This window comes from Pteropus medius, unplaced genomic scaffold, assembly GCF_902729225.1.
Source record: "Pteropus medius unplaced genomic scaffold, Ma_sr-lr_union100, whole genome shotgun sequence".
NCBI classification, from domain to species: Eukaryota; Metazoa; Chordata; class Mammalia; order Chiroptera; family Pteropodidae; genus Pteropus; species Pteropus medius.
The window spans coordinates 1,241,864-1,249,282 of NW_024354550.1; the positions used below are offsets into that span (position 1 = coordinate 1,241,864).

At 31.2% G+C, this 7,419-nt stretch overlaps 1 pseudogene; it reads left to right on the forward strand.

Annotated features, from left to right (window-relative positions):
* The first annotated feature begins 6,966 nt into the window (after positions 1-6,966).
* LOC120596668 (uncharacterized) lies at positions 6,967-7,085 on the forward strand (annotated as a pseudogene).
* The last annotated feature ends 334 nt before the right edge of the window (positions 7,086-7,419 follow it).

Sequence of the window (7,419 nt, forward strand, 5' to 3'; positions counted from 1 at the left end):
TAATTTAAGTGTCTACCACACTGCCTGGCATATGCTAAACACTCATTCTTTTCCATCTTTCTGCTGCTTGCTTTTTTTCTCCATTTTCTATGAACCTAGCTGAATATGTAAGTATTGTCATTCATTATACAGTTCTCTCTACTTTTATATATATTGGAATTTTCCATTATAAAAAATTTTAAATAAAATAATTTAAAATAATCATTTTCGGATGTTAGCAATCTTTAATAAGTACAAGTAATCTATCAATCATGTGGATTTGGGTAACAATATATTTTTAAAAGAATAATTTAGAAGCTAGAGAACATGATTTCCTATAAATTGACGCACCTTATAAAATAGTTAATGTTCTTAAGGAGATTTTATTCTAAAAATAAGCTATATGACAAGGCTATTGTAGCTAATCATCTTAACTTGCTTATATTTTTCTGATTATATATATGGAAAATACTATTTTTATCAAAAATACTACCTATTTCTTCATTTTATATGTCATAGTAATTATGGGATTAATTACCCTAAAATTGAGTATCTTTCAAACAAACTGGTTTTGTCATCAGTTGTCATATGTAGCCTTAATGTTGAACAATAATTGGTAAAATCATTGTCAGTTTGATGGATTTAAATAAAAGTAGTGAATTTATAGTTCAGAATGAATATTATGATTATATTTTTTAGAAAGCACTATTCCCATTTAAGAGGCAATATTTTGCCCTTTGTGATAAAATCTTATGTTTTTTATCTAAGCTGTAAAATATAAACATTATAACCCATGGTTTTATGTGTTTCTTGTGATCAATGTGGTTAAATACTTAGAGCCAACTCAGTCTCTCTAAATTTGTTTCCCAAATTAGATGAATAATAATACCTTACGTTTATAATAATACCTTTGTTTTAAAGAGTTCATAATGTGTTGGACAACTCTATTATTAATTCTGAAACATTCCTGTAGGATTCATAGAGGGCATCTGTTAAACGTGGCTTACCAAATGGGAGCCACGGCCATGGGCTGAGTGACTTGTCCAAGGTCACACCAATGTAGAATTCTGACACATGGCAAGAGTTATAAAACCATAAAGCGTTACCAGAATGCAGGATATGACCAGAGATATGAACAGATCTGTGTTGAGTTCTTACAGTTATTGATTGCTATTCTTAATAGTCTTTTCCTTTGACTTTCTGGCCAAAACTAGAATAATACTTGCCAGCAAAAAATCTCATGGAGCATAGTGAAAAATAAGGAAAAGTTGGGAAGTATACAGAACTCCTGGGAAATACGAACCATTGTTATTTTCATGGATATTAATAGTGACCCCACTATTGAAGTAACCTCCACAATTCATTCATTCATTTAAAAATAAAACAATTAAGTTTGGAATTCTGACCAAATTCTAATTTGGGAATTGACTTTCAGTACCTCTGAATCTCTCTTGCACATCTACTCACTTTCCTACTTGGCCGGAGAATTATTGAAAAATCTTGTAGTGCATTTTAAGTACTTGCTACACTATGCTCTCTATACAACTACAGAATATCAGCAAAACTTGTGTATTATTCTCCCTTATTCTCAGAACTGTTCCAGAGTATAATAATCTGCTTCAAAGGGGTCTGAAGGCTTCTAATGAAAGGTGTTTAGGATGTGCCAAATACAATGGTTGCTATGAAAATTATCAACCAACTAGAAACATTAGCTATTTTTTGCCAAAAAACAAAAACAAACAAACAAAAAACAGTGTTTTAACAATGATTTCTTTTTGGTCATTAGCTGATTATTCTGAGTTCTCATTATCTTGAAATTATATTGGCCATCAGAAAAAATATGTTTTCAGATTTGGCCACTTTTATGTGATAGTTCCATCTCTCAAGTACCAACCATAAATTCTTTGCCTTTGGGACTGCAAATGCTTCAGAATGTAATGGAAAGTTAGTATCACATGGCAAGACATTTGTTCCCACTGCAGAGTGAGGCCAGCTCTGAAATTCAAACCCTAATGAGAACAAGTATGTAAATGAGAGCAGCCAAACCAAACAGATGAAGAAAATAAAGCTGGAGGAGTCTATAAAAGACATTTTTTTTTTAAGGCTAGGTATTTATTAATCCAGAGCATTTAGATTATGTGAATTAAAAATAGAGCTTTTTTTCCCTAATGGTTTGTGACTACAGTGACATATCTATAGATCTACATTTAAAAAACTAAATAACTATTTTTTTACCCCCAAAGTGGCTCTGTTCTCTAAATTTTTCTATGTAAAAAAAAATGCTATTTAAACTAGACTATTACACCAAATAAAAAATTTCAATAAAAAATATTTGAATGCACCTTGAATGAAATATGGTTAAGAATGGCTTGTGTCAAAGGAATGTGTACTTTGATCAAAATTTCAATCTTATGCTTTCTACAGAATATACAGTGCTGTATTCTCAGAATACTAAAGATGCTTTCTATAGAATACTTCTACATATGATCTAATATATAGCTTGCATATTTTCTGAAATTTTTGCAAAGGTTTTAAAAAAGCTTTGTCTAATAATTAAAATGACTCTTTTTTTCTCTTAAAGATAAATGTTTATTAAAATATCTGGTTTTATAGGGAATTTCCCACTGTAACGATGTTCCATGACTTGGACCCAATTTATTGCTTTATTTTCATATTGAATGGAAATGTTGTAGGATCTTATAAAAATGGGAAATTTATTTACTGATACAATATTTAGTGATAATCTAATATGTGCCAGGCTTTATTGTAGAATACAAGAATGAACAAGACAGATTAAAGTGTATGAGCTCCTTGGAGCAATCAATTTTAGTGTGGGAAGATAGACAACAAATAAAATAAGTTAATAACATATTAGAAAGTAATAAGTGCTCCAGGAAAAAATAAAGCAGGAAAAAGAGAAGGGAGTGAGAGAGACTTACAGTTTAAAATAGTGTAGTCAGCATAGGTCACACTGAAAAGGTGACATGTGAGCAGACCGGAAGTAGGTGAGGGAATGAGGCAAGTAAATATTTCAAAGAATAAGCAAAAGGAACAGTAAGTGCTAAGGTCCTGAGGCTGGAAGGTACTTTGGGGGATCAGGCAATAAATAACAAATTTGAATATTATCAAAGCAGAAGCAAAACATTTTGTGAGCCCATTTGTATGTTGGCTGTTAAATGCAAAACTAAGACTTTAAATTTGTCCTTTGGGAGTCTAGATTCATAAAATTTTAGAACCAAAAACAGCTATCTTCACTAACTCCTTATTTTACAGATTAAAGAATATGAGACTCAGAGAGGTTATGACTGGTTCAAGGACACATAGCTAGCTAAAATGCTGCAGAGCCTACAACAGAACAAAAGTTTCCTGACACCCCATTTTCTTTCAACTTTCCTTCTCATATTTTAATTCTTTTTCTGTCCTTTATGTCCTTTTAATTCCTTTTTATTTCATAAATTAACTCTTTAAAAGTGTACTTGCATTAATCTTATTCAACTGAAAAAGCACTCATTATTCCTAATATTATATTAAGGTGGAATTAAAATACATACTATTTCTGAGGGGCAATTTATCTTGGGATAGCAATTATGAAGTGTCATCTATCACATAACTAAAATTGTAGTCTCATCTATTGTGATACCTTTAATTTTGATTTAGGTGATGTGTGTGGATACATTTTTTTACATAAAAGTAATACATTCAGATAAAAATCATATGTGATCATTGCAGAAAAATTGGAAAATATAAGAATATCAAGTAAAAAAAAAAAAAGCCTATAATCACCCAGAGGTGGCCACTATTTAAATTCTGATGTATTTTTCACAAAATTCTTTTTCTATGTATGCATACATGCAATTTTCTTTCAAAGATAAAATATAATTTTAGTATTTTTTAATTTGATATTTTACCATATTTATAATTTTTAAAATATCGTTAAGTGATAAATGTTCATCTTCAAAATGTTTTTGATTTTTGAAAATAGAAGTCAACTAGAAATAAAAGTCATTAATAAGGTGGGCTATAAAGTTTGGGTAATATTTTCAACCCATAATAAGGTGCTATTATAAACTAATATGATCAAACTCAAAACTTTCAGAATTAAGTTATAAAATAATTTAAGTTTTAGAATGATATTGAACAAAAATGCTACACTAGAACATGTATACCCCTCTAAAAGAAAGACAACTCACCAATACCAAAAGGTATCACCTTGCTTCCTACCTCTTCCACAAAGTTCCCTGCTCTGTGGCCCTTTTATGACTAACTGAATGCTTTAAAGTATCACTAGATTTATCTATGTATATTTTTATCTCATTGCAAAAATGAGGCTCAGACTGAACCTCCCTAAAATTAGCTCTAAGTGTTAGAAGTTCTCCTTGTCAAGTGGTTCTATCACACTTATCTAATAATTACATTTAAACAAAATGGTTTCTTTTTTCACAGTTGTTCAGAGTTGTTTCTTTTTTAAGTGGGCCATTTCAAATTCTTCTTAAATAATAAAAATCACTGCCATTTAGTTACTTAAGTTTTCACTGAGAAAAAGATTTCTTACAGATCTTTAATCAGTTGTTTTGCTACAAAGTTGTTAAATTTCTGTATAAGAAATGTCATGTAGATTGTTAAATATGTCTACAATTTTGGTGTGATACAATATTATAGCCCTATAAAGAGAAACTTATCTTTGACTATGTAAAAGAAGTTTTTTTTTTCTTACACCTGTCTAAACATAATACACAACATATTCTTAACTATGAAAGGTCAAGAAAATAAAAAGTTTTCTTTTTAAATGTAAATCAGATGATGTTAATTCTCTGCTTATAACCCTCCTATGGCTTCCCATGAAAAGAAAACACAAGTTCCTTCATCTCGCCAACAGGGTCCATAAGATCTGGGCCCTGATCCTTCCAGATACCTTCTTAAATGCCCTCCTCTCTCCCCTAACTCACTCCCCACCAGACACTAGTTTCTACCATAGGGCCATTGTCCACACCAGTCTCTCTTCCTTAAATACTAGCTATTGACCATGAGCTTGCCCTTGGCTGAAAGAGCCTTTCCTCAGGCCTACCTGCCAGACACACCTAAGATGCCCTTGCCCTCACCTTCCGCTGTTATTTTGTTTCTTCTTAACACTTATGAATATTTGAAATTGCCATATTTAGTCTATTTTTTTTTGTATCTATTCTCCTATTAAAACATAACACCTATGAGAACAAGGGCTTCTTTTTCTTCTTGTCTAGTTCATAACTGTTTTCTCCAAGTCTAGCAAAGAGGCCTGCACAGAGGAGACTTCCAAACTTACGTTGAATGAATGAACAAACATATTTGGAGTGGTTTGTTCAAAATATAAGGTTGATGTTACTAGGTAAATTTTTTCTTACACCAAAATAAAATATTTCAAATAAAATATTAATAAGCAAAATTATTTTAAACACAATAGTTAAGCTTAAATAAATTCAATGGAGAATACTTGACTAATATGAATGAATTATCACCACATAATTTATCTTTTTTGAAAACACACATTTTTGTGGGATGGATTGATTTTTTTCCGTAGAGAGTAAAACCATTGTATTACTGGAGTACCTATAAAACAAGTAAGAATGCAATATTTACAAACTAAAAATCTAGAATTAGATCAGTTGTTGAATATACATATGCAATATGCAAAAAAGAAATACTAGTTTCAAAATCCAGAAAAAAATGGGGTGAAGATGGAGAAAATATTCTAAATATTTGAAGATGAAAATATATTTGTAACTAGTCAATTTAATTTAAAAATAGTAAGTGTCACAAAATGGGTGTCACAGTAATACTGTTCTGTTTATTCATTAGAGATCTGATGGAATGACCCTATAGTTAATATTTCACCAGTTTGTATCTTCCTCCTATTTCTTTATTGCTTATCAGCTTCCTTTTTCTCTAAAGATCCCAGGTTATAGATGGGGTTGGGGAGTAAGTATTAATTTGCAGAGAAGCAGTTTATTACATGGCCATTTTAAGTAACTCCCAAATCCTTGTGCAAACATGGATCACGGGCTGAGCTTTTAATGAGTATGAATGCTGTCAAACTAGGATTTCAAGTATTCTCAAGTTAAATGCTAAAACTGTTTTATTTCCAGTGACTAAAGAACTAGTTATTTTGGAATTAAACTATAACTCTGAGTACAAAGTAGTCAAGATTCTATCTGTGCCTTTCAACCCTTGGTTCCTATGAATTAAAAGTAGTCCAATCAGCCAGGTTAGAATAACTTTCGGATTATCAATCAATAACACTTAGACCATGCTTCATGTCTAAATCAGTTTATACAAGTTTCTACATTCAAACACATTTTTAAAAATCTTTAAGAAGATTTTTAAATCTTTAAGAAGCTGATAATATTAACATTCAGAAAGAACTATAATCCAGAAGTCTAAAAATTGGCAATGTCTTTCAAATTTCTTTCGTGTTAAAATTACAACTTAAAATTACAGGTACATTATCTACCTCTTAAATGCAAAATCACACACCTGCACATACACCAAATTTACACAGACAAGAAATACAAGATAGATAGTGATGATTCACTTTACCAAAGGACATGCCACTCAATGTCTTATAACTACTTCATGTATGACATGAAGTAGTTATAAGACACAAAATCATGTACACCTAGAAACTGTTTTCTTTTTTAATTAATGGTATTGATAATATTACTGCCAATAGGACCACACTGAGTTATGCTCTGTTCTCTCAAAGATGCCAAAACACTGCCACATGTGTTATCTTTTTCCATTCACTCTTTCAATGAGATTGGTAGTTTAAGACCTCATCACCACAAAGTTGCTTCATTGTAGTAATGGCAAACTGAGCAATTAATAGACCTGTCAGCAGTCACAAAACAAGTTTATAGAAAAACTGGAGTGTATTTGTGATCTCATTTTCTCCAACTAGGCAATGTAGCTTTCTTTAATTTTATCCAAGTGATCCCATAAAATATAAACATTAAAGTCTATGGCCATGCTACCCTGAACAAGCCCAATCCCGTCTGATCTTGGAAATTAAGCAGGGTTGGGCCTGGTTAGTGCTTGGATGGGAGACCACCTAAGAAGACCAGGTGCTGTAGGCGTAAAAAATAAAAAAATAAAGGATTGTAAACTGACAAGGTCCTTGCAATTCGTGAGGTCAACCAAGGGTTGCCTCACCTAAAAAAAAAAAATACACACACACACACACACACACACACACACACACACACATATACATATATATATATATACATACATAAAAAAGTAATTTGGTCATTAATAGATAATCTATTGAAGTTGCCTTACATTGCAGCATTTAAGCTAGATTCCAGAACCACAGAACTAATATTTTGGATTCTAAATTAAGTTCCATAATAAAAGAAACCAAGCTTTAATAGGATATTATATTATTAGTTCAAAATGCACCCTTTCCCC